Below are 12,750 nucleotides of genomic sequence, written 5' to 3' on the forward strand. Positions count from 1 at the left end.
AAATCATACCGAGTGGAGAGCACACCTCCCACTCGGGGGCTTAGCTGCAGCCCAGTGCTCGCCTAAGTGTTTAAAATCCTACCAAGTGGAGAGCAAACCTCCCACTCGGGGGCTTAGCTGCAGCCTAGCGCTCGCCTAAGTGTTTAAAAATCCTACCGAGTGGAGAGCAAACCTCCCACTCGGGGGCTTAGCTGCAGCCCAGTGCTCGCCTAAGTGTTTAAAAATCCTACTGAGTGGGGAGCAAACCTCCCACTCGGAGGCTTGGCTGCAGCCCTGTGCTCGCCTAAGTACAGGACACAACCCAATCCGCAAGAAGTTATAGCACAAATACAAGGTTATTCCGAGTGAAGATCAAGTTCCACTCGATAGATCAAACCATGAAGATATTCAACAAGAAATCAAGTCCGGATAAATCCTAAAAGGTCCCAGACCTCATATCAAAGTACTCGAGCCCTCGGCTCAGCAGAGTTTAACTGTTACACATCCACTCGGCATTCCAAGGAAAATTTACGGCAGAGTTTAACGGTTACAAATCCACTCGGCATTCCGAGGAAAGTTTAAAGTGAAGCATAAAAGTTTTTCATTCCTCAGGAGGAGGACTAGAAGGGGCGACGAACTCGTCCAAGTCGATCCCGTGTGCAATACGAGTGGCAATAGCGATGAAAGTCTCCATGAAGTCTTGAAAGCTGTGCTTCCTGGTATTAGCAACTTGGATGGCGGCCAGCTTTTCTTCTTGCGCCTCCTTGCAATGGACGCGGACCAGAGACAGAGCGACATCAGCACCACATCTAGCAGAAGATTTCTTCCATTCCGCCACTCAACCCGGGACTTCATTCAGTCGAACCATCAGAGACTCGAGGTCGTTCTGAAGCGTCGTCCCAGGCCAGAGTGATGTGTCGATCCACGACATCGCAACCTTCAGTCGAGCAAGATAGTCAAAAACACTGGTAACACGAGACTCCAGTCAGAGCACGTTCATAGCAACCTCATCCTTCACGAGAGAATTGGCGGGGTCCAAGCTTGGCTCCACTCGACTGGTTTCCTCTTTGAAGCTCTGGCAGAATTCTGCAAACACGATTCAAGAATAAAACGGTGGCCCTACACAGGCTTGGTAACTGCAAGACAGTCGGGTCGGAGTAATTACCTTCGAGCATGACGAACAACTTCTTGGCGAGTCCACCGAGATAAGCCTCCAGATCGTTCCTCTTCCCCGCCAGCTCACCCGCCTTGTCATGCAGAGCCACGTTGTCGTTCTTCAGTCGGCTGACCTCCTGATTGGCTACCTCGAGAGCAGCTTTCAGTATGGAGTTCTCCTGCTCAAGAGCTCCGACCGAAGCCATCTTCTCTTCAGCAAGCCTCATTTTGTCCAAGACCTCCTTCTGTGCCTCTGCAAGATCCTGATCCTTCTTCTTTAGAGCTTCCTCTAGTTTATCTGCAGCGCGTCGAGTGAAATCAACATCAAGAATGGACAAGAAAGAAAAGCCACTCATCAAGAATGGAGAACCTCACCAGCCATACCTTTTGCTTCTTCCCGCGCCTTCCTCAAATTCTCCTGAGCAAGCTTCAAGTTAAGGTTGAGCTAGATCTGCTGATTCTCCAGCTCAGTATAGCGAGCTACAAGTTCACAGGATTTCTGTAAAAAGAAAAATCAGTCGACAGACGTCCAAGATAAGTTGCTTCTGAGTAACTAAGAGACAATGATGACGTTTCTAAGACCACAGCCGAATCAAAAACATTCGACAGTAGTCTCAGGGACTACACCCAGTGGGTGCACTCAGCGTGCCCCCACTGTAAAAAAAGGTCGACTGCCCGCAGTCGACCGGATACAGTTCCATTCGACATGGCCTGACCAGACCGAATGAAGAAATATAGCTACAGCAACACAATGTAAAGACTACAGTCGACTGCCAGCAGTCCACCGTAGTCTCGGGGACTACACCTAGTGGGTGCACTTAGCGTGCCCCCACTCGTCCAAGAATTGGCAGACACACCCAGTGGGTGTACAGATACAAAGATCTTCGGAAAAGAGATTCCTCAAACAGCATATCATAACAGACCAAATGTTGAGTCGACTGACCTGGACGTTGCTCTGAAGAGCCGAGCTCGCGTCATAGGCTGCTTGGCTGGCCTCCCGAGCCACCTTCACTTGCTCCATCATGATACCCGCCTGGCGTATAGCCTCTTTTGCGGCAGCTGCTTGGTCCTCAGGGACGGGGTACGCGGCAAAAAGCGAAGGCGGATCCGCAGTCGATGCCGAAGGCCGCACACTCGTGAGAGGAATGGCGAAAGTCACAGAAGCCCGAGTGGTGTCACCACCATCCCGAGCTACGACCTCAGACGCCGGAGCAGATTGGGGGGCCTTGTCAGCCGACGCCCTCTTGTTCCTCCTCACCCTCAGCAGTTCGTTGTCGTCGTCATCCGGGAGGTCGATAACATGAGGAGGAGCTACAAGGAAAACATTCAATCGACCAGAGTTGCAATAAATGTTCAGTTGACTCAAAAGCGGAACGTCAGTAATCGTACCAGGGTTGGAGGTAACAGCATCCTCCATCTCTTGGTCGTCGTCCTTGGCGGAGATCTCAGAAGTAGCAGCGCTGCAAATTTCGAAAGTCAGTCAGTTGGCTCAATGAATCGACCAAGGATCTGTCCACGGTCGACAAAGGAAAGCAAGTTTTATTATTACCCGGAAATAGTGGGGACAACCATTTTCATCTTGGGCAGAGCCTTGGGCGGCTTGGACAGCGTCGCGTGTGGGTGCTTGGGAGCCTTCCCAGTCGGCATAGGAGAAGAGGTCCGAGGGCGTTTCGACGACTGCCCAACAGAAGCAGTCGCCTTGCCATGTTCCCGCGCTGGGTCGTGTGTGAGCTTGGATCGCCTCTCCGGGCGAGGGGGTTCAACCTCCTCCTCGTCGTCGTCGCTGGAGTCGACGTTGTCGTCTCCCTCTCCTTCACCGTCGGACTCCCACTCGCCTTGGTCGTCTCCACTCTCACCTCCGCTCGCCTCCCCTTCCTTAGTTGGCTCCTGAGCCCCGTTGGGCGTCGAGTACATCTTGGTAGTCGCCTGGAAAACAACAGACAAGACGAAAGTCAATCGACCTACTCAAAGAAGACCAATGCAGAAAACCAGATCTCAGTTGGGAGCATAAAGACATACCTGGTCCACGTCATACGAGTTGTCGAGTGGAATTACCCTCCTGGCTCCTTGGGGGTTGTCTTTGTTCCCCGTGATGCTCAACAGCCACCCCTCCAGCATCTTGTCGGTGACCTCCTCCGGGTGGATCCGAGTGGTGTCGTCGAGACCCGAGTACAGCCACATCGGGTGGTCAGGGGCCTGGAGCGGTTGGATGCGCCTCCGGAGGAAGACCTCCAGCAGGTCCATACCAGTCACACCCTCACGGACAAGCTCAACCACTCGACCAGCCAGCACTTTGACTTGGGCCCTTTCTTCCGGTGTCACTTTCAGAGAAGCAGGTTTTTCAGCTCGGCGAGAGAGAAAGGGGGAAGACCAGTCGACTGTCCTGGGGTCGCCTGATCCTGACAGTAGAACCAGGTCGCCTGCCAACCACGGACCGACTCCGGGAAAGTGATAGATGGAAAACAGCTCTTTCCCCTCGTCTGGATCGCTAGGCCCCCACACAACTGGATCACCTGCGTCCTCTCGTCACTCAACTTGGCCTTCTTAACCGATTGAGAACGGCAGGTAAAGATGTGCTTGAAAAGTCCCCAATGGGGGCGGCAACCCAAGAAAGCCTCACACATGGAAATGAAAGCAGCAAAGTATACGATAGAGTTGGGAGTGAAGTGGTGGAGCTGCGCTCCAAAGAAGTTCAGGAAGCTCCGGAAAAAAGGATGGGGCGACAGAGAAAACCCGCGGTCGATGTGGGTGGCTAGGAGCACGCACTCACCGTCGCGGGGTTGAGGTTCGATCTCTCTCCCCGGGAGACGCGCAGCTTCGTGGGGAATGACTCCCCCCTCGACCATGTCGTCGAGATCCTCTTGTCGGATCACCGACGGCATCCAAGCGCCCTGGATCCAGCCCCGGGGCAGAGCAGACCTTGAGGAGGATCCGCCCCGAGCAGACCTCTTCCCTTTCCCCTGCGCCACCGCCTTCTTCGCGTGCTCCAGAGCGGATGTCTTATCCTTCGCCATCGTTACCGGCAAATCTCGCACAGGCCTGCGGCGCTAGGGTGAGAGCGGAGGTGGCGGAAGGACTTGCGAAGGGAGAAAGGAAGAAGAAAGGAGAAGAAAGCGCACTGTTTGGAAACCTCGAGCCGGCGACTTATAAGGGGCCGCCCCCGAGTGGCTGACTGGTAGGCCCAGGCTATCCAGTCAAATCCCACAGCAGACGCGCGCGCAGTATGTGGCGAAAAAGGCGACATGGAGATCGAGGAGCTTCCGCTTTATCGCTTCCGATTACTGCGGCCGCCCCCGTCCCGCGCGCTTCCCGAAATCCGAATCCCACGACATCTGCGGGCTGCAGAACAACTCGTCAAAACAGAAGACCCCGCTCGCATCGACACTCGGTATGTCACAAGTAAAGAAATTCACTCGACGAAAGGCCTGGAATGGATCAAGGCGACTAAAAAAGGTTGGCGACGTCATCCGTGACGATTGACCCAAAACGAGGCACTCAAGTAGCCCAAAGAACCAGTCGGAAAGATCTCCAACTCTTTCCCCACTCAAACCTCGATCCATTCAGGGGCTAATGATGAAGCTACATACCTAGGGTAGGGGTACGGACCTGTCCAAAGAGCCCTACCCAAGGACATCCCTAGAAGAAGTCACCTTTCAATCGACTTGAAGGTATCCCACTTGATGGGTTCAAGACACTCGACCAAGAAGCTATCACTCGACCATGAAGCTAGCCACTCGACCGCCAGGAGATCTGAAGTCACTCCGCGCAAACGGTCGGCTCTTAAGTAGTCTTTATGGTCATTGTAGCACTTTATTAGGGGCGTTACCAGTAACGCCCAACCTTAAATGTACCTTAAACCCTGCATTACTGAGGGCAGGAGAGGGCCGGCGAACTCTATATAAGCCACCCCCCTCCTCAGTATGAAGGGTTCGCACCCCTGTTATTCACACACGCATAATTCAATCGACCGCCTCCGGGCACCGAGACGTAGGGCTGTTACTTCCTCCAAGAAGGGCCTGAACTCGTAATCCTCGTGTGCTTACAACTCCTCCATAGCTAAGATCTAGCCTCTCCATACACACCCCCTACATCACTGTCAGAGTTAGAACCACGACAGGAACATCAAGAGATTTGCCTAATGACCTCTCAGAGCTTTACAAGACAGATCCCGAAGAGGATTACAATCAGCGCAAGACCCGAATCCAATGGATTCGAAGATATTGGGCTGAACAATGGTTCAAATACCGGTTTGTGACCCAGGAATATGCTGAGAAAAATGCCATCAAGCGACCTTGGGGAGACATCCTATACAAAAATCTTCAACCCAGGTCCAGAGCTGAAGCCATTGAACAAGGCTTCTATCCCTGCATGGTCCGTGGACCACAGCCTGCAGATGCACACCCATCATCACTACTATGGTGTCGTGACGACAATCTGTTCAAGCGCAACTTCCAGTTTGCCAAGAACTCAGCGAAGCAGAACAAGAAGTCTTTGGGACTAGACTTCAACTCTGGTCCCTCTGCTCCCCGTACCGACGACACACGTGATGCAGAATCCAATGTCATCGGTCCGTTCTACAATGTGGAAGGTCTCATCAGTCATATCGTGGTTCAAGGGACAGCCGTGGATGAGCCTGTAGATGACGCTGAATCAGATGAAGCACCTGCAGCGCCAAAGCCAAAGAAACTGAAGCAGCCTAAAGCTTCAAAGCCTGCCTCATCACCAAAAATATCACGGGCGAAGCCACTGGCTACTACACCTCCTGAAGACAGTGTGCAGTCTGAAGATCTATCACGCATCTCCAAGCCCCAAAGAGTCAAGATGCCTCTGCCACACACCAGCCAAGAACTGACTGTTGCTACCATTCTGCGCAATGATGCTATTGATTTGTCCAGTGATGAAGATATGGCAGATGATGCTCTTGAGCAACTGATCAAGAGCAAAGAAGAAGCAGAAATCTTCAATGATCTGCCTCTCTTTGACGTGGCAATCATCCACAACTTCATTGATGAGTGGTTTGACACGCCCAACCTCAGCTTTGAAGATCTGCAACTTCCAATTGGCCTTAGTGTCGCCTTCCATGGCGCCATTGCTTCAGAATTAGCTATCGCCCAGCGCATTGTTGAACTGAAGCAGAAGACTGACTTTGAGAAAACTCAGTTCAAGAAGCATATGGCCACGCTCAGCGTGCAAGAGGTGAAGAACTTCAAGATTATGTTGCACGAGCTCAAAGAAGCCTTTCTTAAGAAACATGCAGAAGCTCAGGGTTCTCGTGAGCGCATGAAGAGCCTGGCTGACAAGTGTGTGCAAGGCTACAACGAGGCTGAGAAGTGCAAGGCCATTGGGCGTCCGGGCATTGATCCCAGGATGGCTGCTAAGAAGAAAAGAAGCCCACTGTGGCCGAACCCAACGCACCAAGGCAGGAAGCAGATCCCATTGTCTTCCCAATAAGCATGACTGGCTCGAAGCCAAAGGCCAGGTCAACCGCTTCAGAACTAAAGAAGACGAGGACTGCTGAGGCTGAAGCCAGAAAGAGGAAACATTCTGAAGCCTCTGATGCTGCTCCCTCCAAGAAGAAGCGGAGGAGCAAGAAGGAACGGGCTGCTCCCACAGAGCCCTTACTTGTTGAACCCATCTCCATGGTTCGCCCTGCCGCTGAACATCAAGAGCGCCAACTGACTGTCCATGAGCCTGCTTTCACAGAGGCTCATGAAGTTGAAGACTTTCCAGCAGCTGATCCCACTGCTGCTGAAGACATTGGTCACCATGACCATGTTGAAGATGATGCAGTTCTTCCTCAGATCGAGCACCAACAGGTATCATCGCCTGTGCTTACGCACAGCGAACTCATCAGCATTGGTCGTCCTCTGACGCCAATTGCTCAGGATGCATCATTGGGCTGATCACCCACAAGAACAAGAAGAAGATGACCTTGAGGCCCAGCCAAATCCTTCTCCAAAAGCGTCGCCAGTGTTACGCAGGCTTCGCAAAGGACCAAGGACTCCAGTCTCTGAATCTGAAGCTAAAGCTGCTGAAGACATTCCGGCTGCATCAGCCGATGACACCCAAGAAGAAGAACGTGTCCCCACTCCCCCAACTATTGACGAAGCTGTTCTCGCAGAGAACGTGTCTGTGCCTGGCCCTCCAGCTCATCAAGTGGAGGTAGAAAATCTTGAGGCTGCCACCACCAACACCAATGAAGCCACTAACGCTGTCATGGCTGAAGCAAATGTGGAGCCTACACCAACCCAAGAACCAGAAGTCAGCGAAGCCAATGATGCTACTGCTTCTGTTCCTGCGCCTGCTGCTGGTCCTCAGTTTGACTATCATGTTGAGCACAGGCCTCAGGTAAAGAAGCCAATTCCAAGGTTGCCCAGGTTTCCAGGTCCTGCATCAGCACCTGGATCCTTCAATGTCAACGGCTTCAAAGCAGACAACACTTTCTTCAATAGCTCCAAGAACCCCTAATCAAGGGAACGAATATCTTCTGATCGGTTCTGGAGCTATCCACAGCGAAGCTATTACTCCTGCATTCTGTACAATCAAGGTCACATCTTCCCACATAAGCATCTTGACACCGAAGCAATAGCTGGTCTGCCCTGTCTGGAAGAAGCTCTGGATTGCTTCAAAGAGGTTGGACTGTTGCCTTTTGTCACCGACCAAGAGCACTGGAACGAAGAGTTGCTGCTCCAATTTTATGCCACACTTCACATACGAGGCTACAACAGAGATCCGAAGACTTGGGTCCTGGAGTGGATGACAGGAAATGTTCATCACAAAGCCAAAGCCTTTGATATCATTGAGCTCACTGGTCTGCCCACTCCTAGAGATCTCTATGAACCTGGCTGTCAGCTTCACAGTGAAGCTATGGAGAACATCTTTCAGAAGCCTGAACCGAACATGAGTCAGATGCTCAGTATGATGAAGCCCTTGCCACAAGATGCTGCATATCCTAAGGAGTTCTTTGTTGAAGACCTTGAGTATCTGGCAAGGATTATCTATCACATCATAAGGCGAACTCTCTGGCCCATCAAAGGGCATTCTCCACATGCCAAGCTGGAAGGTGCAATGAAGACTTTGGTCTTCTATATTCTTCATGGAAAATGCTTCAATGCACAAGACTTCTTCATCCGCCAACTTGCTGCATCAGGCTCTGATCTTTTTGGCTTGAAGTTCTACGCTCCATGGATAATGCGGCTAATTAAACTCCACTCCGCTATCTCATATCAGCCATCTGCTCGCAATCATCGGATCTTTCTGCCTGATGTGGATATGTCCATTGAAGCCATTTATCCTGAGCCTTCCAAGGAGCCTCTTAGTCTTCAGAATGCGGAGCATCAAAATTTCTCTCAGAACATTGAAGGAGTTAAAGTAGTCACTCGTGTTTATCGTCTGGCAGGAACTACGTGCACCTCATCGTGCCCTTACTGAAGCCACCGAAAGCACTATTGCCCAACGACCCAAGAAGCGATCTCGGGTTCTCAATGACCGAGAACTTCTGGTGGCTCTTCATCAGAAACATGATAGGCATCATGACTGGCTGAAGCGCCAAATGCAAAGCCTCTTGGTGGATGTCAACCGCATTTGCAATCTTGCCATCAAGAATGCCTTTGTTGCCCATGAAACCTCTCGACGCACATGGAAAGGGCTGACGCTTATGTGCTCTGAAGATGATCTTCAAGAGGATGGCTTCTCTGAACGCTTGAAGTTTGACTCCACACCTCCTCGAAGGGCAGTGCTGCGACGAACTCCATCTCTTGAAGACTCTGAGTTCTCTTCCTCTGCGGCAACTGTGAATGCCAGAGTGATCGAGGACGAAGACGATGCTACTTCACCGCCCCCTCCTTCAGCATGCTTCAACACTGCTCCAAGTTCTTCTGCACCGCCGAACACCACCGACGACCCTGCTGCTTCACCTATTCTTCATGGGAATGAGTAGATGCTCTATGTCTTCAAACCTTTTTGGTCCTTACTGACAAAAGGGGGAGAAGCATATGAGTTTGATAGTCTTCAAGCGGGTCCATATGGGCGGTTGCTTTATATTTTGCCTAGTGTTTACAACTCTCGTTTTGATACATTTGGTTCTTTGAGTTGTAACACTTAAACTCGATGGTCGTCTGCTACTTATTTGCTACTTTGTGATGCGATGATAAATTCCGCATGTGCGACGATAAATTCCGCACTTAGATCATTTTGCAGACGTCCATTTTCCATTATGCATGTCATTATCTTCACATACCTTCACATGCATAACGAATTGTCATCATAAGTTGAAGAGGATCTCCACGAGTACAACCTGCCATGTGCATTTGCATTCCAAAAGAAAATTACTTATATGCACATCTTCAGGGGGAGCCCTTGCAACTTATGAAGACAATTCCTTATCCTTTACAATTTCACATATTATATTCCCCGTTGAAAACTTCAACTAGTTTGTCATCAATCACCAAAAAGGGGGAGATTGTAAGTGCATCTAGTGCCACCCCTAGTTGGTTTTGGAGCATTGACGACAAACCTAGTTGAGGGACTAATGTGTTTGTGAGAACTGCAGGATAACACAGGTAGAAGTCCCTCATTGATTCGGTTTTCCTACCAGAGATGACCCCTAAGAATGTATGAAGACATTGATGTCAAAGGTGGTATGTGAAGATATTCACATTGAAGACTATGACAAGATAAGACATCGCATGAAGCCTATGGAGCTCGAAGACTTAGATCTTTCGTAGTTCTTTTTCTTCTTTGTTGAGTCATAGGAACCACCGTACTGTTAAGTGGGGTCCAAGAGAACCAGTCAGAATGACTGAAGTGATACTTAACCAAAACCTATGTCTTTGAGTGAAGACTATGAGAGCGAATCTTGTCCAGAGTCGGACAAGTCTGATTTGCTTGTAGCCCAAGTAAAGTTGCCGTGTGTGTTTGAAATCTGACCATTGGAACACGTGTCAGTTCCTTAGTGACCCAGGGTCATTTCAGACAAATCAGGTCGGGTTGCCTAGTGGCTATAAATAGCCCACCCCCTACAACCATAAACGGTTGGCTGCTCAGAGTTAAAGTACGACTTTTGTCGTTTGAGAGCAACCCACCTTGAAGCCTTTGAGAGAGAATTCCTTGCGAGGATAAAGCCCTAACCACCCAGAGCCAAAGAGTGTTAGGCATCACTTAAGTCTTCCTGTCTGTGTGATCTGAAGACTTATTGCACTTGAGGACTATGAATCCTCCAGCCGGTTAGGCGTCGCGTTTTGAGCATCCAAGAGTCCTTGTGGATCACCAGTGAACGAAGTCTGTGAAGGTTTGGGATTCTACCTTGAAGACTTACCAGAGTGATTGGACGAGGTTTGTGTGACCTTAGCTCAAGGGGAATACAGTGAGGACTGGGTGTCCTGAGCTGCGTGTTCAGGACTGGGTGTCCGGGACTGTGTGTCCTCAGGTTTAAATACCTAGCCGCCGTAACCAGACGTACAGTTGTCACAGCAACTGGAACTGGTCTAACAAATCATTGTCTTCAACGAGTCATCGGTTTCATCCTTCCCTTCCCTTTACTTACTGTTGGTCCTTGTGAAGTCATTGTATGATTGCATTATCTTTTGTCGTCACTGAGTAACTGCTTGTTCTGATTGGCTTCATAATATCTTCCTACCCGATCCTTACTACCTAGCTGCTATTAGTCATTGTGCTTTCACTTCATTGAATACTTGACTATGGTTTGCCTAGTGTAATCTACCTTCCGCTGCATGGTAATAGGTTTATTTCTATCGTTTGTCTTCGAAACTTCCACGTTTTGAAGACTTTCATAAAAATCGCCTATTCACCCCCCTCTAGTCGATATAACGCACTTTCAAAAAGGTTAAGATTTCCTTTAATGTTTAAGGTTCTAGGATATAACATAGCCTCTTAATGTTAACACCGACAAAAAGTGTGTGTGTGTGTGTGTGAAGGATGTAGGGTGGTAGACAGAGAGGGGGAGTGAGCTACAAATATATAGGGTGTGAAAGATGTGAAAGAGAGGATGTAAGGAGAGAGGGAGACTGACATATTACACTGAGAGAAAGAGGATATATAGAGAGAGCTTTGCTGTTTGATGCAGGTGGAAGGGAGATTGGGAGCGATGTGTAACTAATTGAGGTGGTGAACATGGACTGGAGTTGCGGAGATAGTTGCTGGAGAAAGAAGGTGTTAAGTGATATATTGACAAAAAAAGTAGATACATATGTGCACGAGAAATCTATAGGTATACATTGACTCGATTAAATATTCATACCAATTATATATAATTATTGTATAGGATTGTTATGAGTTGAGGTATAAATCTTCATACTAATGTCAACTGATATACTAAGTACTACTCCCTCTGTAAACAAATATAAGAGCATTCTCACTAGTAGAAAACAGGGCTATGGTCCAGGCCGGCTCAGCCCATTAGTCCCGGTTCAGTCTAGAACCGGGACCAATGTGGGCATTGGTCCCAGTTCGTGAGCCCAGGGGGCCGGCCGGGCCACGTGGGCCAATGGTCCCGGTTCGTCTGGATCTTTTGGTCCCGATTGGTGGGACGAACTGGGACCAATGGGCCTTGCTCCTGGCCCACCACCATTGGTCCCGGTTGGTGGCTTGAACCGGGACCAAAGGCTCCCCTTTAGTCCCGGCTCATGTCACCAACCGGGACCAATGAGGTGCCTATATATACCCCCTCGCGCAAGAGCAGAGCACAGTGCTCTGTTTTTTCTGGCCGAGGGGGAGAGGGCTTTGTGGTGCTCTAGCTCACCTCCTATGCACATGAGGTGTTCGATGGAATGCCCGAGCCACACTACTTAAGCTTTCTCCTCTCGAAGCTCGACCTCCAAGGTCCATTTTCCTTGAGATTTGTCTAGATTTAGCGGTCCGTCACGCCCCGTCCCCGTCTTCACCGCCGTCGATCACCCGCGCCGATCTCATCACCGACACCACCGTGGTGAGCCTCTTGTTCTTATCTTCTTTCTAAAAGGAAAAATATTCTTACTTATATGTTTAGATAGATACTTGTATCATTTTCTTACATTTATTATTGCATCTTATATAATGCGATGGTTTTGGTATCCGCCCCCGTCGGCCCTCGTCCTGTCTATGATTCGGATTTGGTATGTATATTATCTTTATAACTATTGGTTCATTTATTGTTTATGAAAATTATGCTGACCAACGTGACATAGATTTTATTTATCTAGGATGTATGTGAATTGGAAATGCCAACCGACCCTATTCTCGAGAGGTTAAATTTAGTTGAAGAAGAAAAAAATTTGTTGAAGGAAAAAATAAAAAAAATTGAGGAGGAGAAGATGATATTGGAGTTGCATGTTGCGGATGTCGTCGATGATCACAAGATCAAGATGGATGCAATGCGCTTGAAGATTAGAAAGATTAGAAAATATGCCATTCATACCGAGGCTTGGTATCATTATGCCGTTGGATCAATTGTTACCTTGGTTGCGATTATGATCGCATTTGTTTTCGCATTGAAATGTTTTACATAGTTTCAATGTATGGTTTAATTAATTAGATGCTCTGGAGAGCTATATGTTGTTAGATGAGAACTATGTATGCACTTTGGTTTTAATGTGATGATGAACTTCTATTAATTTTGAC

Source organism: Triticum dicoccoides, chromosome 4A (genome assembly GCF_002162155.2).
Source record: "Triticum dicoccoides isolate Atlit2015 ecotype Zavitan chromosome 4A, WEW_v2.0, whole genome shotgun sequence".
NCBI classification, from domain to species: domain Eukaryota; kingdom Viridiplantae; phylum Streptophyta; class Magnoliopsida; order Poales; family Poaceae; genus Triticum; species Triticum dicoccoides.